Below are 19076 nucleotides of genomic sequence, written 5' to 3'. Positions count from 1 at the left end.
CATATCTTTCTTATTGTAGCTCAAAATAACAGATAATACTTAGAATTCGCCTCCTTCTCGCCGCCATCTTGATTTAAACGAGATCCCGTTTTTTGGTCACGTGACGAATAAAAATAGACCGCATTCCTACAAAACACGTTTTATTGTTAACAACTAAGATGCGGCCGGTTTTTCATTGTAATCGTTGTTTTTAATAAATGAAACTAAAACTTATTTTCATCAAATTGATAAAATATGGCCGTATATAATCATATTTTTATTGTAAAGACGAGAAAAGTCCGTTATTACAACGATTACAATGAAAAACCGGCGGCATCTTAGTTGTAAACAATAACAAGGGTTTTGTCGGAATGCAGTCTATGTTTATTCGTCATGTGACCAAAAAACGGGATCTCGCTTAAACCAATATGGCGGCGATAAAGAGACGGCCACTACGTATTATCTATTATTTTGAGCTACAATAAGAAAGATATGAATATTCATAAATGCTTATTCAGGTAATGTGGTTGAAAAATGTTTAACAAAACGAAACAACTATGTGTTGACAGCCTGCGAAGCACATAGCCACGATACGATACGATAGATCAAGGTCATCGTAATCGCAAATTTTTTAAGGAGTAAAACTCGTAGCTCCAGATCGCAAAATCAAAAACAAAAAAGATCAAGAGCTACGATTTCGCGGCTAGAATTGGGACGGCTCAAAGAACCTAGATATAAATTTTCATCGAAATCGGACAAATTTTCGTCAAATTCTGATCAGCAGTCTTCGAGGTATATTATGTTCAAATGTCCAGTGTAAAAATCGGGTTTGTCCATTCCGGCGGCCATTTTGAAAAAAAGGGCGGTAGCTGGAATAAAAATTATGGAGTTCTGCATTCTTCTAAGAGTAGTTCTAACTTCCTGCGAAGTTTCATCTCACTCAGATGAGGCGTTGTTGAGAAAAAGTGCAGAAAAAACAATGATTTTTATGACAGGAGAATTAAAATAATAATAATAATAATAATAATAAGTTTTAAGTTGTGCTTGCAAGCAAGTCACATAAGTCCATTCATGTTCCCAGAATAGTCACAGAACCCAAAAGGTTTGAAATCTGCATATAATATTAAGCTTAAATAATATAAAATTTTGATGAATCCAACACCTTTTTATTATATTTTCTTATTATAATTTAAACTATTTTATCTACATAACTTATAACTAATATTAACCTTTCATGGTGCACTGTTTTGGTACATTCAAATTTGGAAAGCGTACTTGTTGGTATGGCAACTTCTAAGAAGTACTCTGCAAGTTATCCGCCATTACACTGAGATACTATGTATTTATATATTCTGAAATTTCCTGACGGCCAATAGTTAACAAGAGTAGGATTTAAACATTCCTGATAGCTAATAAAATGTACAATAAATAACAAAAGACCAGGGTTCACTGTATTCCTTCAACAGAAATTTCTCTCTGTTTATTCAATAATTTGACAGACACGTCACACCCACAGGTTATACAATAGTTGCTATCCCTTCTTAAGATAATATTACCAGACGCTCAGAGGCCTTTCACTATTCCTGTTAAATTTGGCTTTATGGGACAAGTTGTTTTCCGAGAAGAAGATAAAAATATGATTTCCCAAATTCTTACATGTATTAACAAAATTGTTACACAACAGATTTGGTACTTTTAATCAATCATATAAGACCAGTGAAAAGCAGGTGCCGATTGAACTAGCGTAGGTACCGATTTAACCAGGTCCCGATTTGACCAGGTGTCGAACTGACTATATCTGGTGCCGATTTTACCAGGTGTCAAAGTGACTAGAATTCACACAAACAACATGGCTGACAGCAAAGTGAGAATAGGAAAGTTGCGATTGAAAAGTACACATTTCGCAACAGTAAGAGTGTATGACACACAATTTCCGTGAAATATGTAAAATATCAAGTTATTGAATGTAATTATATCATTTTATAGAACTATGAGTTGTTATTTTAGTTTAAAATGTCAAATATCGTACATGTGAGTACTCATCCCTGACAAATCAATAAATGATTTTGAACCCAATATTTAGTTTCTTTTTCCACATTTTTTTCTATAATATATATTTATAAAAATAGTTTATATATCGGAAATAAAACTTACTTCACACTACGAAGATTTCGATACTTTATTAAATGCCTCATCTTCACCAAATAATACATGTACACAGAATGGAACAAATAATAATCAATAAATGTACTTATGACAATCAAATTATAACCTGCACAATTTTGGCAAAGACGTAAGTGTGTTTACGACAATGTCGTAAACCTGTATGTCGTAAACAATAATTTCGTGTGACTACAGTTTATATATTGGAAATAAAACTTACGTCACACTACAAAGATTTCAATACTTTATTAAATGCCTCAATATAGAGCTCAGCAAACAATCATGTCTACTGACAAATTTTGCAATGTGAAATAAAAATTTTACAAAGCTTATTCAACTTGTATATTACACAAATATAACTCAAATTCAACAATTTTACACCTTTTTTAGGTATGGAAAGAAATTCCCCTCTTTCTAAAGCTTAAGTAAATATGTATACCTCAATATTAATAACCATTGTCTATGATTTTGATCAACAAATATTTTACAAATGTCATATTAAAACATAGGCAATATATAACATTATCAAACATGTTAATGTAGTACTTGTATAAAACCATTGAAAACTATATCATTATAATCTCAATGAGTATAATCAAGTCCTTCAAACTCTTTAATACCTGTTGTGTACCCTGAAGGGGCAAACGGGTAAACATAGTGATTAAAAAGACCACCTTGGTCTTCCACCTCCCTATATACATAGCAGTATCTGGATTGCAACCAGCTTTTATATCTGCATTAGCAGCAGTTGGCCGAAAACACTTTGCCGTATAACCCTTACCACCTAAACCAACAAAACTAATGGCTTCATTCAGTATTTAAGAAATTGTCTCAGCCTTAATTGCTGTGTAAATTTATGTAACGACAAAAATAAAGGACCAGATTCATGTGTTAAATCCTGAATTCGACTTATATACTGTTTTAATGCACATATAGGATCAGTATTTGGGACGTCAGATGGTGGAATACGCACCTCAAAGCCGGATCTTGATGAATCATTTTTTATGCCAAAAAATGTAATAGTCACTGAAGTATCCGGATGAAATGTGATATTATCCCTTGACAAAACACTGAGATACTGCATTTTCCGACGCATTAAATATTTCTCCTCTTGGTGCTAAATCTGACGGTCTCGTCATGAATGCCAATGCAAGCAATGTCTTTAAACTTAAATCCTTCATAGAGAGCATATCATTATCACTCTGATTATTAAAAAAAGTCTAGAAACGGTTTGACTGGCATGATTTCAGTTCTCTTTGCTGGTCTTTTAGTAGAAGACTTAACTAGTCCAGTAATTAAACGTTTAAGATCTCCACAATCCATTGGACTGTCCATATATAATCCCTGATATAGACATGAAAGTGCTGCATTACAAATTTTTGATATAAAGATTCAGGACGATCACTCTGATCAGCAATAACGCATAAAAATTCAGCAAAAATACTAGTATTGTCATTTAACGGTGGAACTTAATGTTTTTGGATGCACAAAAGCTTTTAAATTTTTCAGTATATCTATTATACTGACTTAAAGTACTTTTTGACCAACAAAGTTCAACTTGTTTTTTAGCTTTTTTAGTCCATCCTTGTAAATCTAGTCGGTTTTTCCAGATATCCTCCAAGCATAAAGTTTCCACCGTGGATTTCTTTAAAGGTTCCAGTTGAACTCCTATATTTATGCATGTTTGTCTTAAATTGTTCAATGTTCAATTTTATTGAAGGTGGGGGGGGGTTATCCACATCTCCTTGGAAGTCTGAAACCAAAGCTTTGACTTCCAGTATGGAGCTAACAGGGACGCCTCTGCTTGTTGCTTCTTATCTCAATATCTCTCAATATCTTCCTAATTAAACAAAACGGTGGATTCACATAATTGTTGTGTTTCCCCCAATCTATCTGGGCAGGACAATCTACTCCCTTCGTTTCCGGGTCGTAGTAAAGACTGTTGTATAACCTCAGTTGTCGGCTTGCTAGAGAGGCACACCTGTCGATTGTGTATGGACCCCAGATTTTGTCCAGGAATTGAAAGTTTTGGGTGTAACATCCAATCGGTTTGAACCACCCTCCTTGAAAGGAAATCGGCATGTGTGTTTTGCACTCCTGCCAAGTATTTGGCTGTTAATGTGACATTGTTCTGTAAAGCTTCCGACCAAATCAGAGCAGCTATACGAGTCAAATCTGGACTTTGACCCCCTTGCAAGTTTATATTCGCTACTGTCGACACATTGTCCGAGAGTATCTGAATACACTTTTTTCTGTACAATTTTTCGAAAAGTTCTGAGTGAGAAAAGAACTGCTACCATCTCTCTGATGTTCGAATGTTTGCAATGGAACTCGTGCGTCCACAATCCTTGAGCCTCCTGTGTCCCGATAAATCCGCCCAATCCTACGGTCGAGGCATCTGTAAATAATTGAAGATCGATGCTTTTGTTCTGTTTTGCACAACCGTTCCATGCTTTAAGGGAGGCCTTCCACCAACCGAGGTCCTGTAAGGAACCCTTATCTAAAATTAAAAAATCCTGCCAAGACTGTCTTGTCTTTAATAGTCTATATAAGTTACGTAACTGTAGTTAAGCAGGCAATGCTGCTTTTGACATAGAAAAGCATTGACCTGTTATCCGTGCTAATGCACGTACTGAAACAAAACTTTTCTTTAAAATTCTATCAATATCATGCAACACTCTGGTAATGCGTGTCTTCGGTATTTCTAACCAAACATATTTATCATGATAATAAGTATCTACAATATACCCAATATATACTTTTTATAAGAGGGAGTTAAGCTAGATTTTTCAAAATTAACAGCAATATCTAACTTTGCCAATGTATCCTAGACTAAGTCTCTATGATGCTCTATAATATTTACATCAGCTGCAATAATAAAATCATCTACATACACTGACACCTTTATACCTTTGGACCGTTAAAAAATGACTATTGGTCGTAGTGTTTTATAGAAAAATATGGGCTTAGGCATAAGCCAAATGGAAGTTTAAATCGTGTATACTTTTGATTATTAAACATAAACCCCATAAAATTCTGGGAATATTTAGATAAGGGTACATGATAAAATCCCTCCTTAATATATAATGTTACTAGCTTGTCTTTATGGTTTACAAAATCTAACACAAAATTGATATCTTCATACTTAAAGTTTTTGGTAGTGGTACAGGAGTTTAATTTTCTAAGGTCTATAATTAGCCTAAATTTGTTGTTTCTTTTTGGCACGCAGTTAATTGGTGAAATAAATTGAACACTATTGTCTTTACGAATAATACCCTGTTCTTCTATTCTTTTAAGCTCACTTGATATAAAGACGTGTACCTTTGAATTGAAAGTTCTGTTTTTACACGAAAAAGGTATTGGTACAGAGTCAAACGGAATATCTACACCGTGTTCAAGCCAACTGTTTACAGTGTCTGAAGAACCAATATTTGTCTATTGTAGTAAGCACTCAGATTGAAACCCCATATTTAGGTAGAGTCATCACGGTTGGGTGAATTAAACATATTACTGTCATCTTGTGAATTACGTGTAGGATAGTTCATTCCTTGACCACGACTGTGAAATCTGTTTGGGAAATAGCCACGTCCGCAGTAATAACCACCATATCGTCTAGGTGTGTTCTACTCCTTCTTCGTTGTAACCTTGGCTGCAGAAATTTCAGCTGCTGCACGCAAATTATCCAGTGAGTCACCTTTAAACTGATGAGTGTTCTTTTCTAAACATTTAAACAAAGTGGCGGTATCACTATCAAACTGTCCCTTAACTATAAGGGCTGCATATTTTGACTGCAGGTAATTTACTTGTGCAACAAAAGTAGTATAAAGTTTTGTCAAATCATCTTCAGTTACATTTGAATCAAACGTCGCTAAAAGCTTTAAACCAGTTTCAGCATAACGTGCACACCTTGTGATAATATTGAGCTGTGGCTGATCTTGTCTTTTGATACCCGACTTAGAATCTAACAATTTAAGTCCAATGGGCAGTTTGGTTTTCACTAGGGCATCTTTAATGCATTCAAACTCCCTTTGGTAATCATTAGAACTGCTGCTGTCGGCTTGGACAGTTTTTTTAGTATGCCGGCCAGAAAATGCAAATGGCGGGACTTCCTAATCGAACTGATTTCTCTGTTTTTCAGACTCCTCTTGACCAAAACGTCTATGTAAATTCTCATTATCTACATCCAAGTTATTTATTGCACGTTCCAAGCATTCTATGCTTTGTAAAATAGCTCTTTTATCTGCTTTTTGTTCTGTCTCCTGGTTATCCATGCCCGTGTACATGCACAATTTTGGCAAAGACGTTGTTTTTTCCTCTTTTGTCAGCACACTAGTATATTACAGTATGAATTCTATCATACTTAGAAGAAAAAAATCTGGAAAAGCACAAAAATCAACCAAATTTTTCGATTTCTTTTTCGTTACCATGGCAACACATGAATATCAAGTCACTTTTTGGGATAAGATTATAGAGATCATCAAGGTTCTGCATCCTTGAAGAGTAGTTCTAACATCTTGATTAGTTTCATCTCAATCGGACCAGCCACTTTTCAGAAAAAGGGCGGACACTTTCAACAATTTTTGTTACAGGAGAATTAAAATAATAATAATAATAATAATAATAATAATAATAATAATAATAATAATAATAATAAGAAACACAGTAAAAAAATAAGTCAACGTCACTTTGTGGTCGGCGACTTCATAATAATAATAATAATAATAATAATAAGAAGAAGAAGAAGAAGAGGAAGAAGAAGAAACAGTACAATAACAATATGTCTGGGGCGACATAATAATAATAATAATAATACAGAAGAAACGGTGTTCGTGTTCGGGGACTTAACAATAAGAAACATAGTAAAAACAATAAGTCTCCGCCACTTCGGGGTCGGCGACTTTATTAATCTATATGATGTGTACAAAATTCAATTTCATACAAAATGCATTATGTAAAAAATGATATATATATATATGTTGCACCTTGTATGACAGGAAAGTACAAGATGTAACCTTTACAATTTTTCTGTAAATGTTGCAACTTGTACAACCTTTATCGTGAAATTGGTTGCAACTAGTACATATATTTTTCTAGACATTTTAGTATCAAAATATATCAAATACAGAAATGTGTTAAATTGATTAATTAACAAACACAAATAAAATATAATAAATTGTCGAAATATCATAAATATTCACAAAATATCAATAATAGTTATAACTGCAAATTGAGGATGCGTGGAATTTTGCATTACATAGTACTTTATTGTCACGGCACTTAAAATTCCCCTTCTCACAACTGCTCATCTTAGAAAAACCCTTGCCCACCACTCACTGACATCTTATTCACAACGTCTTAAATCTACACTCCACATTAGAACATCAACTACATTTAATTTCACACCTTCTCTAACTTCGATTTGTGACCTTAATCTGTTCTTCTCTAGTTCGTTATTTGTTACATGCACTTCCATATTCGTATGCATTCATTATAACACCTCTAACGAACGACTTATCAACCGGCCCACTGTCAGCTGTTAAGATTTGAAAGATTACGCGATTACACCCTACACCTTTTCTTTGTATTTAGTTGTGCAAATTAGTTTGTTATGTCATCTGTGTTTTTCTGAAACATGCAAACCCGTCTCTTTGACCAACTAACTTTCAAATTCAGATTAGGATTTAAGTAGATTTCGGTTTGAGAGTTGATCATTCAACATTGTGCACTGGTGTTATAATGTTATATGTCAATTTTTGTCATAAAACTATTATTCAGTTATAATTGAATGGACCGTGACATCCATCAAAAAATGATTGATCAGCACAAATCAGTTTAAACATTTTATCATTGATTTGTTAATCATTTAATTAGTTAATATTCTTACCCATTTTTCAAAACTACTAGTATTAATTTTAATGTTTAGAATAAATTTTGAGGTAAAGCCTTTGAATTAAAATAGAAAATGTGTAAACATGTGCAATCAATTTCATTGTAAGATTGTCCAAGTTGCAAATATGCAGACATATTGAACAGGTTGCAAATTGTATTTTTGTTTAAAATACGTTGTAACATGTACAATAATTTTATACATGTTCCAACTTGTATGTAATATCAACTAGTACACAATACATATATGACATAACAAAAGCATTTTCCTTAAAAATATACAGTCGAACCTTGATGTGTCGAACTCGGGTTAGTCGAAATCTCGGATAACTCGAATTGATTAAAATGCAAAATTCTTGTTGAAAGAAAGTAATTCTATTAAAAACACGTCGGAATTTACACTTACAGTGGTATCGGATATATTGATATTTTGGTAAAAAAAATCAAAAATAAGATGAATTGTAATTGTATCTAATTATTTAATGAAACAGAGTATTTCAATGACTGCAGTCGTTTCGCTAGTGAATTTGAAATGTTCTCGTTATAATAATGTAGAGCACATGGTTTGACGATACTCCTGATTGTGAATCAAACAAAGCAGCATGTCATGAACTATGATGTTTTAGATGAATAAAAAAAAAAATTAAAAATCATTAAAACACTCAGTGCCGTTCAGTATTTCAAGCATGATATACAACATACAAAATATGATATATTCCGATGTAAAACGCGATATTACGAAGTACCGTATAAAATGAAGTACATGTATATGTAATGAAAATAAATCGAAATCTTACAAATACTTTTAAGATGTACACCCCTGCCCAAATAATCTGAAGTGACATGCGTTCTCCATATGTACATTCTACAGATACTCATTCTGGTAGTAGTAATGAATATATCGTTTCATTGATTTAAAAAAAAATCATCTACACGAGATTCATTGCATTTGCTGTCGTCAGTCAAAAACCAAAAACGTCTTTCTTTTGCACGCTTTTCTTTGTTTGCATTACCTATGATGTAATTATTATGGATGACATATGGTTTCCATAATTTGGTCGTAGAAAAAGGAAATTTGTACCATAAACCACTTGGAAACTGTTCGAAAGACATAAGTAATACATTTATACCCGCATAACCTTTTTTCACGAGAGATGTCAGAAAAACTTGATCATTTTGACTTTCTGGAACTCCCTTATCTGAACTTAAGTGTATAATTTCTTTTCCTAAATCTATCATCGTTTCTGTGAGTTTCACGAAAAAGGACTTAGTTCTTTGTGTCGGAAACAAGTAAAAAAATCCTCCATTTATAACATTGTTATTTTTTGTATCTGGTATTAATATCATATCATGCTTTCCTCTTTCAGACATGAATAAATCCAACGGGCTCTTTATCCACAAGAAATCGCATTCAAATAAAAAAGTTTCAATGCCATTCTTTAATAAGAAATTTATTATCTTTGTCCTTAGAATCATCAATCGGATATATCCCGCACGACTGTATTTGAGATTTGTGCTTAATTCTTCGCTTACACGAATCGATATAACTTTTAATTCCGCAGATAAAGAAGACAATTCCTCTCGAATTTGATCATTTGTTGTGAGAAACAACACCTGAAATACAGTTTCATTATCATATACGTTAAAGTGCCTGTTCTGAATTGAAAACTGATAAAATAGTTTCAGAGCTTGTTTTAAATAAATCAGAACAAAACTTACATGTATCTCTGTATATCATGTATTTTTTTTTTGTTTTTTGTTTTGTTTTTTTGTTTCTGTTTAACAATACCATATTCATTTTAAACCCTGGAAGAACAAATGTTACTTCATGATTTGTCGATTTAGGCTAGATGTCTCTCTCCAATATTATTTAAGAAATACGATCTAAACTAAAGAACAGACCAGCAAAGCCAATATTACCCCATTATCGCAGGAAATGAGAAGACAAAGATGGACATCAATACGAAATTTGGTTAAGAAAGCACACCAATAGGTACAGAAAAGACCAATTTAGCAGATGAAAGACAAAATTGAATTTCTGGATACTTTAATTATTTATTCAAAGGCATACAGAAAATGTAAGACTTGCAGATATTGTATTGTAGATGTTTGATGTTAAAGGAAATAAGAGGGATAAGAATTCGAATGGTAATGATAAGGGACGTACACCAGAAATAAGGTATAACCAGGGACAATGAACTCATATAACAAAAAAAAAAAAAAAAAAAAACGCGAACAACATAGAAACAAATATTGAGCAACTTGAATGTATATTTTATTTTATATGTGATATGTCGAGCATTTCAATGGAAAATAGACGTTAGACAATTTAAGTTAATGAAATGGTATAAAGTGCTTTCGTGTTTGTAGACAACTCTGACATGACATCAGTGGTAACCATAGAAACGGCAACCCTGTTACCCTCGCATCGCTCATGAAGTGGCGACCTTTTGTTGAAAAACACGTCCACCACACTGGACAAATATGTTGTCGATTAAAAATTCCAGCATTTTGTAAACATCTTCCTCTGTATATTTGGAAGATGATTTGGAATTATTTCTTACAAAGTATGAGGAATCTCTACCAAGAACTATATATTTGTATCTAGGTGTACCATCTTTTTTGGAAAAACAACGATGTATAATGTTTTTAAGTCAGGATTTTAACTGAGTATGGGGAATAGAAGTATACAGTGTTGAAAAATCATAGGTTTGAATGCTATTATTAAAAGTACATAGACGGTAAATCACAATCATCGTCCTTGGTAGAGACCAAAATAATTTGGCTTTTTTATATACATGCAGACTAAAGCAACTTCATCAATGTCACAATGATATGTACAATTTCAATAATTGGCACTTATAATTGGTCATTTTATCCCCAGGGGTGGGTCGGCAAAATGTAATTTCAAAATTGGACAAAGAGAACTGAGCCCTTTTTATGAAAATGCAGAAAAAGAATGTTCGCCCCCTCTTTCAACTACTAAATACTAAATGCAAAATATTGGAAGTGATATTCATTTTATAGTGAATGATTGTATGACATGTAAAATTTGATGTCAAATGTTTGTTTGTGGTTCAAATGTGTTCGAAGTTGGAGAAAGTCTAGAAATTTGTATGTGCTGGCAATATGTATAATTCTTTACATAAATAGGGTAAGGATTAAATAGGTATTTCACATCAGCTTCTAGAAAGGTCATAAAGATCCTCAATTGCATGTTTTCATTTTATTATTATGCTGTCTGATTTTATAATAATTTTGAACAGTTTATCTGAAATATTTGATACTTTGTAGATATAAAATATATATCAATGAAATGATTTTTGTAAAATTTGAAGACATTCTACAAGGAAATGTCAATTTTACTGTGCAAACTATACCTTAGTAAAAGTGCAATAGTAGCATGTATTATTTTATTAATGTAATGTATCAAACATAGAAAAGTGCAGATAGGCTACATATGAAGTGGGTTTGTTCCAATGTGGAAACTGAGGTATAAAAATTCCTGTAGAGTGTCTGGGAAAGGTTTATATCCATACAGAAAAAAATGGCAAACAAAATACAGAGGAAATTATTTTATCATAAGCCGATTGGCGTATGGTAGTGTATGTTACAAACACCCCTGTACTTATATGCCGTCCCACCCCTGGCTATTCCCTGTATATAATATTTCCTATGAAATTTTAGTATTTCTCTTCCAATTGTTTTAAAAAATGCATTTTATTAAGTTTTATATTATTTGCTCAAGCAAGTTAGTAGTTCAGGTTTAATAATAAATCAGGAAAAAACAAAAACAAAAACACAAAAAAACAAAAAAAAAAAAAAGAAATCAGGAAATGTGTTTAAGTACTGGTCCCAAATACCGTGAACCACACTCCATAAAAATTGGAATTATAACCTTAAAGTTCTGGTGGATGCCGAAAGAAAATGGATAAAACGAGAACATAATTACATTGATTCTCTGTCAGAGTGCTTAAAGACCGTGAGGTCCTTAATTTTGAAACGAATGAAAGTTTTAAGTAGGTCAATGAATGCCAATTTTAAATCAGTTTTCAAAGACCCCGATGTAGCAAAAACATTGTCTACTATACCTAACAAACGTGTTGTCGTACCAGCAGACAAAGCCCAAAACAATATTGTTTTTGTCTGCAAAACGTTTTACATCCAATGTTTATTATCAGAGGTAAACGTAGAAAATAATAGCAATGAAAAGACCTATACTGCTACCACACTTTCCAAAGAATAGATTGTGGAAAACCATAAATTTGTGCTATCCTCTTTTGGTCTCTCTACCAAGGACGGTGATTGTGATTTACCATCTCTGTACTGGTTTTCTTAACTCCTAAAGAATCCATACAGCTGGATTTCCAAATGTAACACCAAACCTCTTTCTAAACTTTTTATTTCCATACTCACTGTTGTCAACGAGGGTCTACAATCGTATCACAACACTTGTTACTCCCGTAGCGGTATTAATTTATCGAAATTCAAAAGATCTTTTGGAGACTATCAATTCAAGATTATTATCAGAATATAATGGGATTAAAACCTATGATTTTTCAACACTGTATCCTTCTATACCCATAATCACGTAAAATCCCGACTCAAAAACATACATCGTTGTTTTTCAAAAAAATGCTGCACCTACATACAAATATATAGTTCTTGGTAGCGATTCCTCATATACTTTGTAAAAAATATTCCAAATCATCTTCCAAATATACAGAAGATTTTTACAAAATGCTGGAATTTTTAATCGAGAACATATTTTTCCAATGTGGTGGACGCATTTTTCAACAAACAGTCGGCATTCCAATGGAAAAAAAATTGTGCTCCTCTACTTGTTGACCTGTTCCTTCCCTCTTATGAGGCTGACTTTATAGCTGATCTTATCCGAAAGAAAGAATATCGTTTAGCTAGATCCTTTAATCTCAATTTCCGCTACATTGATGACGTATTATCTTTAAACAATCCTAATTTCGGGGATTTGATACATCCCATCTACCCCAAAGAACTTGAGATAAATGATACTACAGACATTCAGAAGTCAGCCTCATATCTTGACCTAAACTTAGAAATCGACGGTAAAGGAAAAATATTGAGCAAACTTTATGACAAACGTGTTGACTTTTCATTCAGAATTGTCAATTTTCCTTTCATCTGTGGCAACATCCCTTCGGCACCTGCGTATGGAGTGTTCATATCACAGCTCATACGTTATCCCATAGCTTGCCGAAACTACGCAGACTTTCTGTATCACGCTAGAATTCTAATTAATAGACTTCTGGAGCAGGGTTATGTTGTTATAAGATTGAAGTCATCACTACAGAAATTTTATGGTCGTCATCATTAACTCGTGCATCGCTACGGTGTATCCATCTGCGGCATGAAAACAAATTTGTTCAACGTATCATAGTTTTCCTTTCCTCTTTCGTCTACCCCGGACTTGACTTTTTATGAGCAACTCGGCGGTTGTTTCTAGAAAAGTGTATGACGCTTACCCTACCGGTGCATCTGGTCCATGCTCCCAGTTTTAAGTGGAGTCCGAGTTGCTCATTTGCTTTTGTTACTTTGTATGTATGATTTTAGTTACTTTATGTTCTTTGTAATGTATGTCTGTTTTCATGTCTAATCTTTGTCCCTGGATTACTTTCTTTTGATTACCGATATAACATTGATTTCCGTGATTACTCATTCATGTATTTGTTTTTTTTTTAATTTAGAGGAACGATATAACAATTCATACCTGTAAACAAGAGGAAAAAAAGTAGATAAATCTTGTTTTTTTTTAATATTCTGAAAAAGATGAAAATCGCAAATGTTTCTTTACCATCCGTTTACCGAGTTCGTTCTGAAATTTCCATCGCAAAAAATTAAAGATAAAATGAATGTGAACAGACATTAGGAATGGTTTGATGTGAATTAACGCAAGCTGGCGTCACAAATCATTTCCCTATGGTTAGAATAACAATATTAAGCATTATCGGTCAGCTAAATGATCCGATATTTTTTCTATTTAATTCGGTATCCGCAGTTTGAAATTTTGAAAAAAAATATTTTGGTCACTCCAAATATTGGTCCAGAAAATATCTTTGTCGTATATATATGTTAATTTGTCAAAAATGATGTTAAAAATTAGACATTCTATCTATTTGACATTGATTTCTTTTACAAATAAGTAAAATATTGCTATTTATTGTCGTTTTTTTTTGTTGACTAGTATATTTATATTTATATTTCAAGGCCTTAATTTATATACCTTATTGTGGATATCCATGTGTTTCGTATTGCAAATCCAATTCTTTGCTAATGTAACATATCCTTCATTGACAACTGTAAACATCACTGTATTTGTTTTTAAAAAGGAGACCGCATGAAACACTTTTTTTAAAGTAATTTCTTCAAATGAACTTTCTTTGAGATGAAAGTCGGAAGAAGTATTAAATTCATTACTAAATGCTTTTTTGGTTGTGTTGATTTGAAAATTTTCTTGTCTTTTTCTATAACTTATAATTTTCAAAAATATATGAACCATTATACACAAAAATATTATTGTTATTGTGCGGAATATCGCTGAACGCTTAATAAACACGTTTGGGATCATTTTGATTTACGAAATGATTTGTTATTTTTGTATGATTCTAACGCTAGGGGGTCCAGTGTAAAACGATATGCATGAGTAATGTTCATAAACATTTATTATCAACAATTTCTTCCTTGATTTCTGAATAACGAAGATTCAAGACGACATGGAGTACCAAAAAACAAAACAAAACAAAACAAAACAAAAACAAAAAACAAAAAACACCGCTTAATCTGTCATAATACCCAAACTAGCTGACATACAAACAACCCGATCGTTTTTCAAAATGTACAACATTAGTGCTCTGCAATTAGAAGAGTTTCACAACATATCACTTAAACCCAGCTTTAGCCACAATGCTTTTTGAACTAAGTTTGGACCACTTTTTAATCATTTTTATTTCTGTTCGTTCTTTTTTCTAGCTTGTTTGTGTTTTTGTCTTCATGTTAGTTTTTCTGGAATTTATTTGTTCTCTTCAATTCTTCAGAACAGATTACAGAGATTTAATGACAAAAATGTTTTATATACCATAACCTTCAGCAAACAGTTTTTCGGTGGTTTTTCTGTCTGGTTGCCTATCTGTACTACATGTTTAAACAATGTAAAACGACGAAATACACATGCTAATGCTTGCTCTGAACAACATCAAATGTATACAAAAAGAATTGCAATGAACAATACCAACTATCATTTATTACAATTTATACAGAAACGTTGAAGACCTCAAGAAAACAACCAGATTCATCAATGAATCCAACATAAAAGTGTGAGCGGAGTACCAAAAAAAAGGATAAAAATATAGGGCAAATATGGAGTGGATGCAAAACAAAATTCCGACTTACTCATCATATCCATGCTTCTATCCATGACGTTGAAGTTGTATAGTTAATATACTTAATTTATAATCAATATCATGAAGGGTTCTTCAGATATCTGTTTCAGTTACGAAAAACTCGGTAAGCAGAAAACGGATGATTGACCGGATTAAAGTTCTCCCTTACTTACTACTTTTCCTGCTTAAAATGGGTATCCATTAATTACTGTAATCTTTTAAATATTGATGAGCAAATAAATTGAAATACTTCCACTCTCAGCAAATTATCACCCTGAATCGTTCTTATGCAGATTATCAAGAAATTTATTTTGAGTATCAGGAATTCTATGAAAACAAAAACCACACAAAAAAACTTGAGCCGTCGTGTTTTTGTATGTTGAAAATCTAAAAAAAAAAAACTATAATTCGTCTGGTTTTGTTTTGTACACAGGAGGCAATAAAACTAACATATCGAAACTGAGGTATAGATGTACACATAACAAATCATAACACAGACGACAATTGAATTATTTCCATATATAATACATGCAAAGATCAGGGTCTAAACATAAAACTTTAAACCATCATAAAAACTACTATTTTGCATTAATTCATACCATTTGGAGTGTATTTTTGTACATTCCCGTGAGCATATCTACAAAATGCATGTAGCACGCCCACCATGTTTGGTCTTTGTCCCTTGATTGCATTCTTTTGATTACCGCTATAACATTGGTTCCTTTGATTACTCTTTGATGTGAATTGACTATTAAATCTAAAAAGGAATCAAGGGAACGAGACAGTAATCAAATGAAAAAGACAGAACATGGAAAATTGACATACAACAAAGACAAAATATAAGCAAAAAAGAACGCACATGTGCAAAGAAACAAAAGTAAATAGACCAGATGAAGTTTTAGAGTCAGCGTCCTCTGCTTCTCTAGGAGAAACATCGGCAAAATCTGACACTAAATTATTTGTAACAATTATCTGATACCAATTATTGATACAAATTAAAATGCACAATCAACTGATTGAGCCATAAAACATCGAAACAAAAGCCGCTCGCATTGTTGTCTTCGTTTTGGAGGAAACGTTATAATTAAATTGGATTGCGTGAAAAATTCCGGCGTTTAAATATACAATACCCTTTTGATGACAAAACATGTTAGTGTAGTATATCAAAAGCTTATTTGAAAGAAGAAAAAAACTCAAATTCTAGAAAATTCCTTTTCACGATAACGGTATTATTTATTAATACAATAAAAATGTATTAAACGGATAAAATGAACATATATCTTTGATACATTGATAAATTACCAGGCCCCAGGTGTCTTATCTTGTTTTGATAATTAATATGCGTTACATTTGCATTTTGGTTTATACAAAAATAGGCTATATAGCCTAGATGACATAGTGGTCTAGGGCGCTGGACTTAGTGCAGGCGGTGTTGCCATAGATGTCACAGCGGTACTAGTCCCACGGTTGGAACGACCAAAAATATATATATAATCAAGTCTAAACTACACCCAACTCTAGAATTGATGTGAGGTTGCAAATTTGCGATGTAAATTTGGTAGCCCCTCAGAGGGATTCGAACCCCTTCTCTTCTCTGACATCTATGGCCACACCGCCTGCACTAAGTCCAGCGCCCTAGACCACTTGGCTATATAAAAAAATAGCTTTCGTTAGATGCTTCCCAGTAAGTAAATCTAGAGCGCGAACATTAGCACATGATGTAACTGAACAACCTCTGATGGTATCGAGTAAGATAATAGAGGATCTGTAACAGTATAAAAATACAGCCGCACCAAGTATAACATAGATATACTCTCTCTCTCTCTCTCTCTCTCTCTCTCTCTCTCTATATATATATATATATATATATATATATATATATATATATATATAATAAATATATAATAAATAAATATGGCGTACATTAGTATAAGGGACCAACTTTGAAAACAAAGTAGTTTACATGACATTTTTTTTGTTTTCAACACTTGTGTGCTTTTACAACTGCAGTTTGATATAAATATACCGGTATGTGTGTTTGTACAACTGCAGTTTGATTATTACGGTGATATAAATATACCTGTATGTGTGCTTGTACAACTGCATTTCGATTATTAGGGAAAATTGGTACATTGTGGTTAATATTTAATTCCCTTGTATAGAAAATTTCATTTCATGTAGTTACTTTTTCTTACAATTCCAAATACTTATGTGCATTTTTAGGTACACACTTTTGGGTGGAATATCCTACAGAGGCAGAACCGACTGCTGTGTATGCAGATGAATCATGGACTCTGTAATACAGAAAACATCAAAGTTTCTACAAACTTCAGAGAGTATTAACGAAAATGCACGTTTCATACGTCATAACTACCATTTTTGTATCAGCCGCTTTGAGTGGAAGTTCCCATAGAAATGGTCGTTTATGAGAAGAGATATGCTTTATTGGTGAGTTTTTACTTTTGATCAATCAAATGACTGTAGTACAGCAGTTCTTGTGCAGTTAATGTAGATTGAAAGTGACAATGCAAAAACAAAATATCTCAGTTTTTATATGTCATGTGTAGCAAGTGTAATTCTACCATGTCTCTATTCCAAGTATTGAAAAGTTTAAAAAATCTAAACAATTTATAATTCAGCAATTTGAGTCACTCAATTTATTTCTTATTTAGTTGTTTTGAGAAAACTTTTAATAATAACAATTGCAATTCATTGGTCATCTTTAAAGTTGTTCCGTTTAATATCAAATATGATATATTGTTTTTTTTGTTTTTTTGTTTTTTTGTTTTTTTTGAGAGAGAGATTCTAGGATAATTGAAGCTCATTTTCCACTGAAATTGTGGTTATCAGGTCTCACTCTTGTATTCTGTGCCCCATAAGCTTCTATAGTAAACCTTAAATGATTGTTTAACAAAAATAGACAAGAAGTTTTAATCTAATTTTTGACCATGTTTTCCCATTAAGGAAATGTCAACAATAGTTTCTAAACTTATAAACTTCTTCTACTTTCACTTTTATTTTGAGTTCAGCAAATACACCCCTTTATGAAGCATTATTTTTCATGACAATACAGGTTTTCCTAAAAAAAAAAAAACAAGCTCTTATGTCATAGCTTGATATTTATCCTGTACTTTGGATGAAAGTTGATATCATTTGTAAAAAAAAACAAAAACAGGAAAAGGCAAAAACAAGGCAAAGTCTATACATTTTATAACTGCATGGTGTGATACAAGTAATCATACCCATAAATATTGAACATATTGTTTGTATCTGTAGTATCTTAGGGTCATGAATTTTGGAAATACATGTATGTTCCAGTGTATGTACTGAATGACAATCAACCTGACGAAGATATGTGTAATGGAACTATGTCATTAAGTTCATGAATAAGCATATAAAATGTACAAGATGTATATGTATTAAATATTACAGTTTTAAAAGAGTTTGAATGTGCATTTTACTGATGGTAAATAAATTTTGTTTTCATGTGCATTTGTCGTTAATATTTATTAGGAGGACAAAAGTGGATTTACAAATAACATAGGTCAGTTAAATACTGTTCACAGAAAACAAAAAAAAAAAACAAAAACAAAAACAAAAAAAAACAGACATGTAAAGATAAGGGTAGTCATC

General features: G+C 32.5%; 1 long non-coding RNA gene across 1 annotated transcript; it reads right to left on the bottom strand.

Annotated features, from left to right (window-relative positions):
- Positions 1-7004: 7004 nt before the first annotated feature.
- Positions 7005-15875, bottom strand: LOC148608698 (uncharacterized). Its single transcript, XR_015924834.1, has 2 exons — positions 14288-15875; positions 7005-9642 (listed from the first exon to the last, which is right to left on the bottom strand). It is a non-coding gene; the product is annotated as an uncharacterized LOC148608698 (long non-coding RNA).
- Between the last annotated feature and the right edge of the window lie 3201 nt (positions 15876-19076).

This window comes from Perna viridis, chromosome 8 (assembly GCF_037379345.1).
Source record: "Perna viridis isolate PV_CMFRI_1.1 ecotype Kerala chromosome 8, ASM3737934v1, whole genome shotgun sequence".
Taxonomy (NCBI): domain Eukaryota; kingdom Metazoa; phylum Mollusca; class Bivalvia; order Mytilida; family Mytilidae; genus Perna; species Perna viridis.
This window is presented reverse-complemented; position numbering and strand designations above follow the sequence as displayed.